The sequence below is a fragment of the Cajanus cajan genome, chromosome 1 (genome assembly GCF_000230855.2).
Source record: "Cajanus cajan strain Asha chromosome 1, NIPB_CcT2T_4, whole genome shotgun sequence".
In the NCBI taxonomy this organism is placed as follows: domain Eukaryota; kingdom Viridiplantae; phylum Streptophyta; class Magnoliopsida; order Fabales; family Fabaceae; genus Cajanus; species Cajanus cajan.
In genome coordinates, this window is record NC_138517.1 from 73,180,707 (window position 1) to 73,198,031 (window position 17,325).

The 17,325-nt window shown below is 31.6% G+C and overlaps 2 long non-coding RNA genes across 3 annotated transcripts; both read right to left on the reverse strand.

The window, feature by feature from the left end:
• Positions 1-8,514: 8,514 nt before the first annotated feature.
• Positions 8,515-9,687, reverse strand: LOC114915226 (uncharacterized). The gene is made up of 3 exons (XR_003803172.2): positions 9,595-9,687; positions 8,919-9,155; positions 8,515-8,685 (listed from the first exon to the last, which is right to left on the reverse strand). It is a non-coding gene; the product is annotated as an uncharacterized LOC114915226 (long non-coding RNA).
• Positions 9,688-14,083: 4,396 nt separating this feature from the next.
• On the reverse strand, positions 14,084-16,762 carry LOC109790269 (uncharacterized). Of its 2 annotated transcripts, XR_014428604.1 has the most exons (3): positions 15,521-15,941; positions 15,276-15,431; positions 14,084-14,637 (listed from the first exon to the last, which is right to left on the reverse strand). It is a non-coding gene; the product is annotated as an uncharacterized LOC109790269 (long non-coding RNA). The 2 variants fall into 2 exon arrangements; XR_014428605.1 differs by lacking the exon at positions 14,084-14,637 and having other exon boundaries at positions 14,971-15,431; positions 15,521-16,762.
• Between the last annotated feature and the right edge of the window lie 563 nt (positions 16,763-17,325).

The window sequence follows — 17,325 nt, forward strand, 5'->3', positions numbered from 1 at the left end:
TCAGATTAGAGTGAGAGTTGAGGATGTTCCTAAGACTGCCTTTAGGACCCGCTATGGACACTATGAGTATTTAGTCATGCCTTTTGGTGTGACTAATGCACCTGGTGTTTTTATGGATTATATGAATAGGATCTTTCACCCTTATTTGGATAGATTTGTAGTGGTCTTCATAGATGATATCCTAGTGTATTCCAAGACTAGGGAGGAGCATCTTGAGCACCTTAGGATCGTTCTTCAAACCCTTAAGGAAAAACAGTTGTATGCTAAATTTTCAAAATGTGAATTTTGGTTGGATAGTGTGAACATTCTAGGACATGTGATATCCAAGGGTGGGATAGTTGTAGATCCTGCTAAGGTAGAAGCTGTATTAGAGTGGAGAACACCTAAATCAGTATTTGAGATTAGGAGTTTCCTAGGACTAGCCGGTTATTACAGAAGGTTCATAGAGAATTTCTCTAGGCTAGCTCTTCCTTTGACTAAGCTGACAAAGAAGGACCAACCTTTTGTGTGGGATTCTAGGTGAGGAAAGTTTTCAAGAGCTTAAGAGGAGATTAACTAGTGCCCCTGTGTTAGTATTACCTGATCCTAGTAAGACTTTTGAGGTATTTTGTGATGCTTCTAAATTGGGTTTAGGAGGAGTACTTATGCAGGAGGGTAAGGTAGTAGCCTATGCTTCTAGACAACTTAAAATTCATGAGCAAAACTATCCTACCCATGACCTTGAGTTAGCTGCAATAGTATTTGTGCTTAAGTTGTGGAGACATTACTTGTTTAGGTCTAGGTTCGAGGTTTTTAGTGACCATAAAAGCCTTAAGTACTTGTTTGACCAAAAGGAATTGAATATGAGGTAGAGGAGATGGTTAGAGTTCCTTAAAGATTATGACTTCCAATTGAACTATCACCCCGGCAAGGCTAATGTTGTAGCTGATGCTTTGAGTAGAAAATCTTTGAAAGTATCTTCCTTGATGATTAGGGAATTGCATATGATTGAGGAGTTTAGGGATATGAGCTTAGGGTGTGAGTTGACTTCTAAGAGTATTAAGTTGGGAGCTTTGAGAGTGACTAATAGCTTGATAGATGAGATTAGAGAAGGTCAGAAGATAGATCCTTTCTTAATGAGTCAAGTAGAGAAGTTGAATCAAGGTGTGGAAAGTGAGTTTAGATTTGGAGTGGATGGAGTTTTGAGATTTAAGGATAGGTTGTGCATTCCTAGTGTGCCAGAGCTTAAGAGAGCAATCCTAGAAGAAGGTCATAAGAGTATCCTTAGTATTCATCCAGGAGCCACTAAGATGTACCAAGACCTTAAGAAGATGTTTTGGTGGCCTAAGATGAAGAGGGAAGTGGAGGAATTTGTGTATGCTTGCTTAGTATGTCAGAAAACTAAGGTAGAACACCAAAAACCTTCAGGTCTGATGCAACCTTTAGATGTGCCTGTGTGGAAATGGGATAGAATCTTTATGGACTTTGTAGTTGGGTTACCTAAGACTGTGAAGAACTTAGATGCTATATGGGTCATCGTGGATAGATTGACTAAGTCTGCCCATTTTATTCCCATTAATATTAGGTATCCTTTGGAGAGGTTAACCAAGTTGTACATCAGTGAGATCGTGAGGTTGCATGGAGTTCATACTAGTATTGTGTCTGATAGAGATCCTAGGTTCACCTCTAGATTTTGGAAGAGTTTGCATAAGGCTTTAGGCACTAAGCTTAGATTGAGTTCAGCCTACCATCCCCAAACAGAAGGCCAAACTGAGAGGACCATACAATCTTTGGAAGACTTGTTGAGGGCTTGCATCTTAGAACATGGGGGTAGTTGGGATAGTTTCCTACCTTTGATAGAGTTTACCTACAACAATAGCTACCATTCCAGTATTGAGATGGCACCGTATGAGGCTTTGTATGGTAGGAGATGTAGAACACCTTTATGTTGGACAGAACCTGGAGAGAATGTCATGTTAGGACCTGAGATAGTTCAACAAACTACTGAACAGGTTAAGATGATCCAAGAGAGGATGAGAGCAACCTAGAGTAGGCAAAAGAGTTATAATGACAAGAGGAGAAAAGACCTTGAGTTTAAAGAAGAAGATCATGTATTCCTTAAAGTCACTCCTTGGACAGGAGTAGGCAGAACACTGAAATCCCGTAAGCTTACTCCACGTTTCATTGGTCCTTATCAAGTTCTTAAAAGGATCGGTGAAGTAGCCTATCAAATTGCCTTGCCTCCATCTCTTTCAAATCTCCATAATGTCTTTCATGTTTCTCAACTCAGAAAATATGTCTATGATCCTTCCCATATCATTGAGTCCAACAAAATTCAGTTGAAGGATAATCTCACCTATGAAACGATTCCTTTAAGGATTGATGACAAAAGGGTGAAACAACTAAGAGGAAAGGAAATCCATTTGGTTAAGGTCGTTTGGGGAGGAAATATTGAAGAAAGTGCTACATGGAAATTAGAAACCAAGATGCGAGAAGCTTATCCATTTCTATTTTCAGGTAAATTTCGGGGACAAAATTTCTAAAAGGAGGGGAGAATTGTAACACCCCGAATTTTCTACTATTATAATATTGATTATTATTTAGTTTCATATATTTATTATAGTTAATTAAAAAGTGTTTTTATAAAATATTGTAAAGGTTTTTAATAATTTAAATTATTTAGGAAATTCTTTTATAAAATTCTGTTTCTTTAGGTTGGAATGGGCTTTTCCAAAAGTGGAACGGGCCGTTCCAAATTTGTAAATGGCACATTTTTGGGTTTCCCATAACGGACCGTTCCGGATTTCTTAAAACGCCTAAAAAGTTAAGTTAGAAACGGGTCGTTCTGCTTTTTGAAAACAGGCCGTTCCAATTTTGGGACGGGTCATTCCAGTGGAAAATTTTGCAAAGATTCGAAGGATCCGGAACGGGCCGTTCCGAATTCAATACGGGCCGTTCCAGGTACACCAGGTTGCCTATAAATAAGGGCAGGGGGTGAAAATTTTATAACTGAGTGAGAAGTGAAAATCTTAGAGAGAGAAAGAGAGAGAGAGAGAGAGAAAGAAAGAAAGAGAAAGAGAAAGAAAGAGAGGGAAAGAAAGAGGGAATCCAGAGGAGGAGGCCCTGCCCAAGTTTTAACTCCGCTTATCCAGGTAAGGGGGGAGTGAGAAATCTCGCTCGGGGGTATGGGGATAATTGTTGGATAGTTTGATTGTCGGATTGGCCCCCAATCCCTTGCCTGTTGTTCTGTTTTTCTGTTTGGTCTACTTTGTTCCTTGTTACTTTATTCTTTGTTACTTATTGGTTCCTTGTTACTTTGTTCCTTGTTACTTTATTCCTTGAAAGTAATAAATGAATATGGAATTAATGCTAAAAATAAATAAGTTTTAATATGAAAAAGAATGTTCTCTGTGAATTCCTATGCGGACCTTATGAGGAGTATTTATGACATGACCATGTGAAATATGGACAAATGACATGAGACCTAAGAATGGACTATTGAGACAAACTGTGATTATAAAAATATGAAAAGTAATGACATGATATACTAAATGAAATTCTGTAATAAGTTAAATGTTGAGTCAATGAAATTATGAATGTGTGACATGCATCATATACATATATGACTCTAGGTGTGCCGCGGAGGCCGCATACCGATGATGTAACATACACTAGTTAAATGTTCCGTAGATAAACATAAAAATCAGTAGATAAATGTCAATTATCTACAGATTATCTACGGAAAAAAATCCGTAGATAAAATGGTCATAGATAACGTTATCTACGGAACATTATCTACGGAATTTTCCGTAGATAACTCACGAAAGTTGTTATCTACGGATTTTATCCGTAGATAACTTTCAGGAAATTTTTATTTAATTTTAATAAATTTATTAATGTAATAACCCTCATATTTGGCCTCTCAAAGATGTTATTTCATTACACTTCACTTTTCAACATGTTTTGTCCTTATTGTACATTTTCTGGGAAACTTCTCAGAAGGTCACCCATCCCTATACTACTCCAGGTGAAACACGCTTAACTGTGGAGTTCTTATGAGATAGGCTACAGAAGAGCTAATGCATTTTATCAGTATAAGTAGTACAAATTAATTCATTTAAATACAATCTCATACTTATACTATTTTTGGATCCCTCTCATTTTGGTATGTTCAGACCGCTATAAAAATATAAAAATATATATAATAATTATATTACCAATAATAATAATAATTATATTATATTTAATTAATATTTATTTATAAATATACTTACTTGTATAATTAACAATCTACTTATTTCTATTTAAAATTAATATTATGATACAATTTAAATTAATTATTATAAATTTAAAAGTTTAAACAATAATTTATATATTTTAAAATGATAAGGGCTGAAATAACACTAATGTAACTTTTACTAAGTATTACACCGCTCAATAATGTTATATTAAATGTGAATTTTGTAAATTCAACCGTTAGATTTAAAGTTCATATCACTTTATATGTTTATATCACATTTTGTTAAAATTGAACACAACTTGAAGGTAATCAAAGTGTTCATATTTTAGTATATTTTGAAATGTATATATTACGTCAATTTTATTTTACAAGAATGAAGTATCAAATCATCTTAAATTACTATAAAATTTTGTATATATGAGCTAAGAGTAGAAAACTTTTAATCTAACGGTTGAATTTATAAAATTCACATTTAATAAAAGTTACATTGATATTATTATAACCCTTCTCTTTTAAAATATTATTTTTATAAATTAAATTTTAACATTTTAAATAAATTATTAATTAAATTAATATATTTATTCATCTTCAATCTAAGATATAAAATTCAAAAAATGTATTTATTCTTGTTTTATTTTCTAAGTATCAATTATTAATAAAATACTAATTTAAAATCTTATCTAATTATATCCTAATATTTTCATATCAAATTTAAAACCATATATTAGTATGTTATTTTTTTTATCATCAATTAATTTATAAAAATAAAAAATTTAAGATGACAATTTTTAATAATATTTATTTTTAAAATATTATAATGAATTAAATAAAATTTTAAAATATATTTTAATCATAAATAATTTTAAAATATATTTTAATCAAAAATATATTTTTTGGTCAATACGATAACTAAAAGTATTATCATAAATAATTAAATTAAAAAAATTAAATCTTATAATAATTATTTTTTTAATGATGCTAAATTAAATATTCTTTACAATAAATTAAAATGAAAAGATAATAAAATATGTTAATTGATGTTTCAAATATGTAACCTAAGAAATTTATTTACGAGTGAAGTTATCTACGGAAATTTCCGTAGATAACTTATCTATGGAAATTTCCGTAGATAACTTATCTACGGAATAATCCGTAGATAAGTTACCTACGGATATTTCCGTAGATAACTTATCTACAGAAAAATCCATAGATAAATTATCTATGGAAATTTTCATAGATAACATATCTACAGAAATTTTCGTAGATAACTTATCTAATGACAATTTTTAATAATATTTATTTTAAAATATTATAATGAATTAACTAAAATTTTAAAATATATTTTTTGGTCGATACGGTGACTAAAAGTATTATAATAAATAATTAAATTTTAAAAAAATTAAATCTTATAATGATTATTTTTTTAATGATGCTAAATTAAATATTTTAATTATTTTACAATAAATTAAAATGAAACGATAATAAAATATGTTAATTGATATTTCAAAATAAAATGTTTTACCTACGAAATTTATCAATGGGTGAAGTTATCTACGGAAATTTTCGTAGATAAATTATCTACGGAAAAATCCGTAGATAAGTTATCCACGGAAATTTCCGTAGATAACTAAATATTATCTATGGAAACAATTCCATAGGTAATATTTCGTAGATAATATTCCGTAGATAATTAAACATTATCTACGGAAAAAAATCTGTAGATAATAATCATTTTTCTTGTAGTGATATGCTAACAAGGTGTACCTTAGGGTCACCGACAGTTGTGATATGCTAACAAGGTGTACCTTAGGGTCACCGACAGTTGTGATATGTTAACAAGGTGTACCTTAAGGTCACCGACAGTTGTACAGGTGTGCCTTAGGGTCACCAGTGATGAATTGTGAAACTTCCTTATGGCGCCACATGCATGCATGTATGAGTTGAGTTCATGACAGCATAGCATGATAAATGAATATATATGTGATATTTGATTATTTATGTGTATTGTTTACATGTGACTTATATTTGTTGTGCGTGTGTGTGTTATCTAACCTTTATTTCTTCACCTAAAACTGAGTGAGAAGTTTCTCACTCCCTTGTTATTTTTGTATATGTTTAAATTATGTTGCAGGTGATCAGCATCATGAGGTTGTTGGTGATGAGGCTTAATGCTTCAGTTGGGCATGCTCTGATAGGATGTGACATCGGGGCTTAACTAGTTTAGTCTAATATGTTATTGTGTTAATAACTTTAGTTTGTTTTCTTTTGTAATTTCTAGCGAAGAAATAATATAAATAAAGTTATAATCTTTCTTTTGTAGTTTTGAACACCCTTTATAAAAGACCAAAATATGCATCTATGTCATATTATTTTTATTACATGACTTGAAAGTTATAAATTAATTCCTAACTAGGAGACACTGCCACATTTCCTGGAATTAATCTATAATTTCCTTTATGTGTTTTCTTGAATTTTGATATTTACATGATGACTTTCTATTATTTATGAGTTACGAATGTGAATCTTCTACCTTTTGATATTTGAAGCAATTATTTTATCAAACTATGAAAGATTTTATTTACTCAAAAAGAAAAAAAAATTATTATTTACATTTATTGTGTATTAATGATGGGGTAGAGAGTGTCACAGGATTGTTTTATGAATTTGGTATTTATAAATACCACTAAAAAATCCTTCAAAATCTCTCTAATACAACAATCCTTTAAAATCCCTATATTTTTTGAATACCAATGAATTGTTTTTAAGTTGTAAAAAGTCTCAAATGAATACCAATAGATTTTAATGGACTTTTTAAAAAATCTTGAAAATCCTGATAGAATACCACTGAATTGTTTTTAAGTGACATAAAATCTTAATTGAATACCAATGAACTTTTTTAGTAAAAAGAAGTCTTTTAAAATCTTACGAAATCTTAAACCAATACACCCTCCTTAATTTCATAGAATATATATGACTGACCTATATATTTAAAGTCTAACATGACCTACTTTCATCCTTAATAGTTGAGAAGATCATTAGTAGGATGATGTTGTTGATGAAGCTTGAGACCTTGGTCATGCGTTATGTTGTGTCTTGATAGAATGTGACACCAAAATGTTTGATTTTATGTTTGTTTACAATTATCATATTAGAATTGGTTTATATTTTATCTAGGAACTTTTGTTAGTTTCTTTTGATATTATAATGGTTGGGAGAATCACATTTGATTTTCAGATATTTTACTACCCATGAAATTTAAGTTTTAAAGTACCTTTAGAATTTTCTTATTTTGGGAAAACAATTATGAGTCCTCTATTTATTGAGACGTTTTATGAATCTTTTATGCAGTTTCTCTACTATAATTTTTCTTATTACATGTAATTTTTCATGCGAATTTTATATAAAAATTCGCAGCAAACATTATTTTTACAAATTTTAAAATTTGCAAGAAATTTACCTACCAAATTTTTTGCGAAAATATTCACAAGAAACTTTCCTGGGGAAAATTTTTTTTGGAAAGTTTCCTAGAAAAAATAATTCACATGAAAATTTCCTGCGAATTTTTCGCAAGAAATTCTGCAGGAAAATTTGTTACAAAGAAAAAATAAAAGAAACTACTACAAGTTTTATAATTAACAATTCTTCAACTTTCAAATACTCACAATGAATTTATCGAAACATTAAGAAATTTGTTTATACACTTCCACCATGTGATACATAACTTTTTAAACTCTTAAATTTTACATTATAAGTCTAACACTCAACCATACAAATCAACTTATAAAGTAAGTATTACCCCAATTTATATAATCTTTAATTATTTTATTTCCAATCGATGTGGAACTTGAAGTTTTCTTTAAATAACAATTAGATCATATCTTTAGAAAAGTGATTAATTCATTATATTGAACAACAAAATGATATTATTATAAATTATTTTAACTCTTAAAATATTTAATATTCTAAAAAATGATATTATTATAAATTATTTTAACACGACATTTTTGGCGTAGAAATAGTCCAATCTAGAAACGGGGCTACAAAGAGGAAGGAGAATCTTAACATAAACTTTAACCAGTAAAATTGATTCACCAAAAATAGATAAGGTCCAAATAACAATATATCCATAAAAAATTATACTTACTGAATAGTAGAATTATTATTTACTTAATAAAAAAACTTAAAATACAAACTTACGAATTGAACCTGCCTTCACCTCATTAGAATGGAATTTGATTATCACATACTGCTTTAATTTATAAATAAACCATCAAAAGCAAATACAAACTTACATAGAAATTTAGAAAGACTTGTGAATTCGAAATTAATAGGCACTTCTTCCTACTTACAATAATTTATTTGTAAACACTAGAGTCTAAAACAATTCCACACAATCACTGAACTTTTAACCAACGTATACTTTGTTGTAAATTTTCTTCGGACATATGTTCCACTAGCAAATAAACCTGAAACAAGTAAAATAAAATGATAGTGAATAGGAATGATAATAGGTTCAACTCAACACCAACCCCACACGATCTAAATAATTTATATTTAAATGATTACTTTATAATTTATATCTAAATAATTTTCCACTAGCAAGCATATTGGTTATTACGTTGTATTTTAACAGAACAAATAAGAAGTTTGATATAATTGCAAAGGAATAAATGCTACAAAGAAGAAAGAAAACGTTTACCTGTTTGCCATTTCATGTTGTATTAACATGGGTGAAGCCAAGAGTTAACGTCCTTGGCTTTTCTTAGAACCACGTTGGTTGGAAGAACTTGCCGCGGGAGCCAAATCTGGTGCTACGGATTTATGTGTACCCTTTTTACTTTTCGTAGATGCAGGAGCAGTTGCATTGGAAGAACTTGCCGCAGGAGCCAAATGTGTTGCTGGGGATTCAATTTTTTTATCTTGACCACCAGAAGTCCTAGAGTCAACAATGAATTTGGAGAAAAACTTTTGTAATAAAATAATTAAGATTATCATAGATAAATTAAATGATAATATTATTTTTTCGTGAGTCAATTTAAGTATTTAATAATGCTATTTTTATAAATTATTTTTATCTATTATATTTAGTTTATTAAGAACACTTTTTGGTTGATCGAAAGTGTTAATAAGATTAGATGATAAACTAGTTGAAATGTAAAATAACATATTTATTTATTTAGTACTGAAAGTGATAACATATAAGTAAAATGATTTCTAAATTAAAAAGGATAAAATAAAAGTAAATTAAATAACACTTGTACATAAATAAGACAATTTAATTTTAATTGACACAAAGTTAATATCACATATTATTACACAAGAATTCCGCAACCATATACCATAACTTCCCTTTCAAAACTAAGATCTACAATTACCTGGAGCTTTGAGTAGAGTTCGGATTCATTCTTGCTGAACAAAACAAATTAATAACAGACTAGCTTGTTTTAGATGTGCTTTGGATCGAGTGGAGACTTGTTTTATCAAAGGAATAAGATTGCATTCTATTTATAGGCACATGAGATTCATGGTACATGCAATTAAAGGAACTTGCAATGCAATTCGTGGTAAAATAAGCTTCATGGAGAACTGAATTCATAATCACACGAAACAGAGTAGTCGAAGTTTGAAATGTTGAATTCCTCATTCGGAGTCTTAACGGTTTAATGAAGGTGAAATTGCTAATGTGACTTGAATGGTGATGAATTTGCATGAAAATTTTCATGAAAGGATGAGTGAGAAGTTGTTAATAAATGAATTCAAACCGTGAAAGATATAAAATGGGTTATCTAATCTCTAATCCTTATTACCTAAGAGACTGTAAAATGCTGCTTCATTTCCCAGAAATTCTGAATATAAATGAATATATTTTTGGTATAAATGCGATATTAGTCAGGATGAAGGAGTTTTGCAGAGGCATTGCATATGCATGCGTTGTTTGAATTGAAAGAATAGTCAACGTATTGCATTTGCATTGGTATATGAATATGAAGTTAAAAATATAATATTGATTTCATAATTCATACACAACACAAGAAAACGAGTAGTATTAAATTGCATATGCATGGGTTGTTTGAATTGAAGGAATAGTTAACGTACATGAATATGAAGTTAAAGATATGATATTGACTGCAGTTTCATGACCGCGTTCCCGAGTCTCAACTCTCACGGTTGACCCCGCGCCACTTCATAATTCAGACCATTACTATTTCATTCTATCAAATACTATATAATTTACCAAAAATAAATTCGAGTACAAATATTAAAATAAAAATTTCTGTAAATATATATATATATATATAAAGAAAAACATTTTCTCAATTACTATTAATTATTATATTTATTAAATATTGATTAATTATTATATAGTTGAAGAGGGTTCAAGTCACGTCGATCTAACTTTTACTAATTATTACATCATTCATTAATTTTATATTGAATGTTAATTTTTCAAAATTAATCGTTAGATTGAAAATTTGTTACTTTAAGATCATATATACAAAATTATTTATTAATTAAAGATAATTTTATATTTCTGTTTGTGGATGATTTCGTTCATAGGTTCTTTTTGTTCGAACTAGCACGAGTTCACGTTTCAATTTATGCGTGTTCGTGACATGACAGAATCGAAGACTTTTCGTGAAAGAATAAATTCGTACAAGCAACGAATAGAGTTAAATTAGGGTGTTGTTACAGCACGTCAGAAGATCTATGCTCATTGTTTCGAGCACTTCAGAAGATCTATGCTGGTTTGGCACATCAGAAGATCTATGCTCACTATTTCGAGCACGTCAGAAGATCTATGTCAGTCTTAGCACTTCAGAAGATCTATGCTTGTTTCAGCACATCAGAAGATCTATGCTAATTGTACAATCAAATTCATGCATGTAATAATTTACGTGAATTGAACAGATGACATGTATATTGACCGCAGAAATCATATCCTTCATTAAATTGTAACAAAATTACAATTCGTAAGGATAACGAAACATGTTCAGAATGACTACACTACACTAGGCTAGATTATGCTATGCTACGCTACTCCTAAAAAGGAAAAAAGAAAAGTGGTCGAGAAATCATACCCAAAGTTGTCTCGTATGCACAGTATGCCTTATGCGCAGGCTGCGGAGTGCGTGTGAGGTATTGTGGGAATTAGATTTATGACCCCTTGCTACGAGCATAGCTCGTTTAATTTATAGACAGAGATTTGGGAAAAAATAACTATTTCTGACGCACCCCGAAAGTGCATAACCATTCTAAACTTCCACGTAGTGGCCTACTCCCGGGCCCGTCTCTGGATAATTCTTGGAACTACTCGTTAACTTCCCCAAACCGTTCTACAGCCTTTGACACTTATCCCATGTTACTTTAACTGCTCCTAATTCGTGTCTCCTTTAAGTTCTCCATTCTGAGAGGTTATGAAGTGTATTCGTATATGTCCGGATTCTTGGGATTTCGAGTAACCAACAAAAACTACACTTGAATGTTTCCTGATTCTGCTTGTACTTTGAGAGGTTGCTAGGTTGTGAGCCCTTTTCCTGAGCAGCACCCTTCCTGGTTCGAGGATTTCGAGAGTTTCACGAAAACTGTCTTCGCGTATCTCCTGATTCTCTTCAAGCTTCGTAGACCTTCTTTAGAAACTTCTCTCGATCATCTAGGATTTTCGAGCACCCTTGTGTTTCAAGTGTCTCCGAATTCATTTTCTGGTACTAACAATTTCATTCTTATAGATCAAAATTAACATAATATATTTATTTCAAAATATAAAAAAAAAAATATATGAACATTTTGATTATCTTTAAATTGTTGTTCAATTTTAACAAAACTTGACGTAGACATATAAGATGATATGAAATTATAATTTAATGATTGGAATAACAAAATTTACATTTAATATAAAGTTATTGAACGGTATAATAATTGATAAAATTTACACTAGTGTTGTTTAAAGCCTTCTCTCTCTCTCTCTCTCTCTCTATATATATATATGAACAATACACTAGAAATATTGTATTTTAAGTCAGTTATTTTGTCATATCTACATCGGTTCTAAAACCGACTTAGATAAAGGCGACGTAGATGAATGAACATATTTACGTCAGTTATGTAAAAACTAACTTAGATGTATGTGTTGATCTAAGTCGGTTTTCATAAAATCGTCTTAGATGCATATGTTGATCTAAGTCAGTTTTTATTGAAAACTGACTTAGATGTACACATACATCTAAGTCAGTTTTTGTTAAGAACTGACTTAGATCAACACATACATCTAAGTCAGTTTTTGCGTAAAACCGTTGTAGATTATATTTTTTTAACCAGGTTAATTTTTAAAATAAAATTGACTCAACTATAAATAATCTATAAAAACTGATTCAATACAACTGATCCAATTATCCAATCTAACTGAAGCCAAATCAAAATCCAACATGAACCAAGAGAGGCGAATCTGGGATCCTTACAATTATAGGAATGACTCAGTTACATCATTATTATTATATAATAAATAATACTAAAGAAGCCATATACTCAAAAACTAATAGAGGTCAATCTAGGATCCATAAAGAAGAGTTTTTTCTTACAAGGAGAAGAGAAACTCAAAAAAATTAGGTCATACTACATTAAACATATACTTAGCCGTCTAATACTAAAGCCAAATTCACCTATTTCTAAATTTTACGTGTAATACTAAACATTTCAACATGATTTATTTCTAAATTTTTATAAAAAAAATTTCTCCAATGAATCCGAATGTCTTCCAATTTGATTTCTTCCACTGGTGTAACATCTTCAAAAAGTTTCAACATATATACATCATATATTAGTTCCATCATAATAAGCATTATAATATCATAACAGGACAATGGAAGTAGTTGCCGCAAAAGTATTTATTAACGTGAGCACTTTTAAAAGGTCAAAGCTACACCTTCAGAAAAACAAAATTAAAAAGACACCTTGCGTAAGTCAGGGGGTGGGATTAGGAACACGGGAGGCTATCTCTCCATATAAGACAAAAGAGCTTATAAATTACTGTATAAACATCTAGCTTTAGTATATGTTGAAACAAGGCAAGAGGAAATAAATAGAAAAATAATAATGAAAGGCAAATGCAAATAATCTCGTCATGAAGTTCACTAGTTAATAACGTTGTACTTGAAGAATTAGGATTTTTGCGCAAGATGTTTAGAATAATGTATTAATTAGAATTTCTCTTTGGAAAATGTTAGTCAATGGACTTGAAATATCATTAACGCACTCAACATAATTTCCTATGCATCTTTAACATGATTTTTATAAAAATAAATAAATAAATAAACTTTCATTATTAACCAATATTCTATACTCACTCGTCAGGAAGAGCCCGTCTCTTATTTAAATCCTCACCATGCCAATCATTCTCTATAAGATATGTATGTTCATCTTAAGAGGATAGCACTTAAAATTTCACATAATAGTAAATCCCCCTTCTCTTGTGAGCTGGAAAAGAATTAGATACTTTAATTGTCATGTTTTCGTAATTCACATCATTTCCTAGGGAACATGGAGTATATATGATTCATGAAGCAACATGCAACTAAAGTATTAGTAAACTCGCCAATTTCAGAGAAATTTATTCTTTGTTTAACCTATTGAATAACATAAAACAACTTTCGGATGAGAAACAAAATAAACATAGAATGCAGAAGAAACAACATAGTTGAGAACATTTTCTAACAAACCTGCCAAAATCTGTTCGTGAGCATATATGAAGAATTCCTTTCAGGGTCCAATTGGCCAGAACTTGTATGGAAACTTAAGGAAAATTTTAGTATACACCATTACATCATATTTCTGTATTGCTTCCAATTTCCATATCTGCGCATTTATTGAATTTATCATGCACATATTTAATCAGACAAGTATATTGCTTAACAAAACCAACTTTAGTATTAAAATCATTGAAGGGAAATTTAATATTTAATCATTGAAGAATTCTCTGTCACAGTTCTAATTTCTTCATATTCAACAAGTAAAGCTCATTGGTAATTGCTTTATCTTGTAAGAACTTAAAAATTCCCTTCAACCAGCCAATTGCTAACCTACAAGCTGCAACTATCAATGAGGAGCTTCAGTGCCTCCTCAAGCTTCTTTGTGTTTGAGACACAGGTGTGTAGATCAGAACAAGGGTCTTTCAAGAGAGAATGCTCCAACTGATTAACATAGTCAAAAACCTTGAGGATGGCAGCAGCAGAACATAGAACACTGTCTATACCACGGTCAATGTTAACTAATGTGCACCTTTGCATTGAGAAAAACCAACGTTTAAGCCACCCTTTTGCGCCAACGTTTATGCTGGCTGTGAAAAACCAAATGGTGGCCAAGAAGCTTTACTCTACATTGGCCTATACTTGTTGGCATTTGGCAGTAAAGGAGTGAAGGCAACACTACCATCACACGATGCAGATCAGTTTGATGAAACATACCCTCAGGAATAACGATATGCATAGTATAAGTGAAAAAAAATTAACATTATGCTATCTAACTTTTAAATCTTCACATTTTGTTATCAATTTTAATTTTTTTTACATTTTTCTTCTTTCTTAACTGATTGTCTCATGCTATTAATTGACAGTTAATGTAATATTTTAAGAATCATATTGTATTGGTCAAGCTGTTTCTGTTTATTTTGGTTCATGCATTTTTCAGGTCTAGGTTGCTGCAATCCACAATAAAAATCCAATAGAACTATACAAGACTGAACAGGACAAGGAAACTAATGAGGAAATAGAGTTTCTACCTCATAAAGACATTCTCAAGTTCAACTTCACTTTTGTTTCTAACACACGTAATTGTATGTCACTTGGTCATAACATACATAAATTCACAGGTTCTTAGACAAAGACAGAGCAACAATCCAAATAAATCATGGTGTTCAAAATTGTTCTTGGCATGAAAATGCCTATCACACATCCTAACTATGAATACATGCATAACTGTAATACAACACAGCAAAATCTAATCCCAATCTTCCCTAAGTGCACACTTCCAAAAGAATTGTCAAAGGGAAAAATATTATTCAAACCTGTAATTTTGGCACTCTGGTGGCACCTCCAATCAACTCCAATGCATATCTATTCCAATGAAGCTAGAATGCTCAAGCACCTCTTTCACAAGTGAAAGTAATTTTTCCCAAATGTCTTTACAAAGCTCTTCAAATTTCTCACGGGTTATTGAGCTCCTGTAAAAAAAAAAGCCATGAATGAAGAACCTCAATGCCCAATCTATCTCCAGACGAGACAACCAAATTAACCTAAACAACATTAATACCTTACTGTTCCCTCACGAATGGAAAGGGAATGTTGAGAAAATGACGACTGTGGGTAATAGAGAGAGAAGATGACGTTGAGAGCTTCCGAGAATGTGGAGAGAACACGAGGGTTGCGGGTGAGAGACTGAAGAGCGTCGTCATTGCGAGTTGAGGGAGACGACGATGGCTGTGGGTGAGAATAGAGAGAGAAGACGACATTGAGAGCTTCCGAGAATGTGGAGAGAACACGAGCTAGGGTTGCGAGTGAGAGACTAAAGGGCATCGTCATTGAGAGTTGCGGGAGACGTTGAGAGCTAAGGTTGAGAACAAAGAGAGAAGACGAAGGCTGTGAGTGGGAGACCAAAGGGCACGAATGAACTGGGAGAGTCGAGCGCGCTAATTTTGGGTCTCCATCTAAGTCGGTTTTACACGAAAACCATCGTAGATCACTTATAATCTAAGTCGATTTTATAATAAACCGTCGTAGATATGTTCGTGTAGACTATTCTACTATGGTTACTATCTAAACCGTCATAGATTATGTTACTTTTATTTACAAAAATGCCACCGCATCTTATTCTACATCATTTTTTAGTAAACCGTCTTACATTGAGCGACTTAGATTATTCTTATTGTAATACGTACAAGTTATATGAGAGTTTGGTTGGTTACATCTAATCTTAACAAAAATAAATTTAGTTTCTCATTATCACAAAGAGCACAAAATAGAAAATAAGATAAATGATGGAAAATGGAGAGCTAATAAGGAGAAGGTTGAAGATGGTGAAGGAAGCTCTAGCAGCACTTTATAGTCCCCCAAACTCGTCCAAGTCATAGAATGCTCCAAAAACCTCAAAAAGAGGTAAAAACAAGTGAGCCAAAAAGGGTCATGTAATGAAAATGGGAAAGCAGGCCTCTTTGTCAAGATCGCATTGAGTGCAAGTAGAATGGATCTTAGCGTTAGAGAGCCTGATGCTCTCTATCGAGATGGCATCGAGCACTAGTAAAGTGGTATTTAGTGCTAGAGAGCCTTATGTTCTCTGGCAAGATAGCATCGGACGTGAGTAGGGTGGTGCTCAACGTTGTGCAATCTTTAAAAAAGGTTTTTTTTTTCTTCACTACATGTGTCCTTTTTTGCTTACCATAATCCAAGTTCACTTCCTGATCAAATGTGAGACAAAAAATAGGGATTAGTGATATAATTGAATGATGGTAATCAAATTTAAATTAATTTCAAAAAATCATTAAAAGGAGGATAGAGCAAGTTCAAAACTAAAGAAAATTTTATTTTGTTAATGTGATATGATCAATAATTATAAGTAAAAATTTACATTATCAACAACTCCTCCAAGCTTAGAATTATGCTTGTCTTGAAGGAAAAGGTAACTTGATCAGGTGTTGCTGGGGATTCAATTCACTACAAAAAATATGGCATTTAGCGACCACCAAAATCAGTCGCTAAATTGCTAAAATCGGTCGCTATTTACCTTAGCAATCGAATTTAAGCAGTTGCTAAAACCCTGGTCGCAAAGCTGTTTAGCGACAGAAAAATTTTTTGTCACAAAATGGTTGTAATGATTTTGGTCCCTGAAGTGTATGGGACCAAATTAGTGACCGAATAAATCAGTTGCTAAATATTTATTTTTTATTTTGTTAAATTTTATAGACGTCACAAATTTGGTTGCTACGAACTACTCATATTTGGTCTTTCGAGGATTCTATTTCACAATACTTAACTTTTTAGCATGTTTTGTCCATAATTACACAATTTCTGGAAACCTCCCAAAAGGTCATCCATCCCTATATTACTTCAAGTCAAACACGC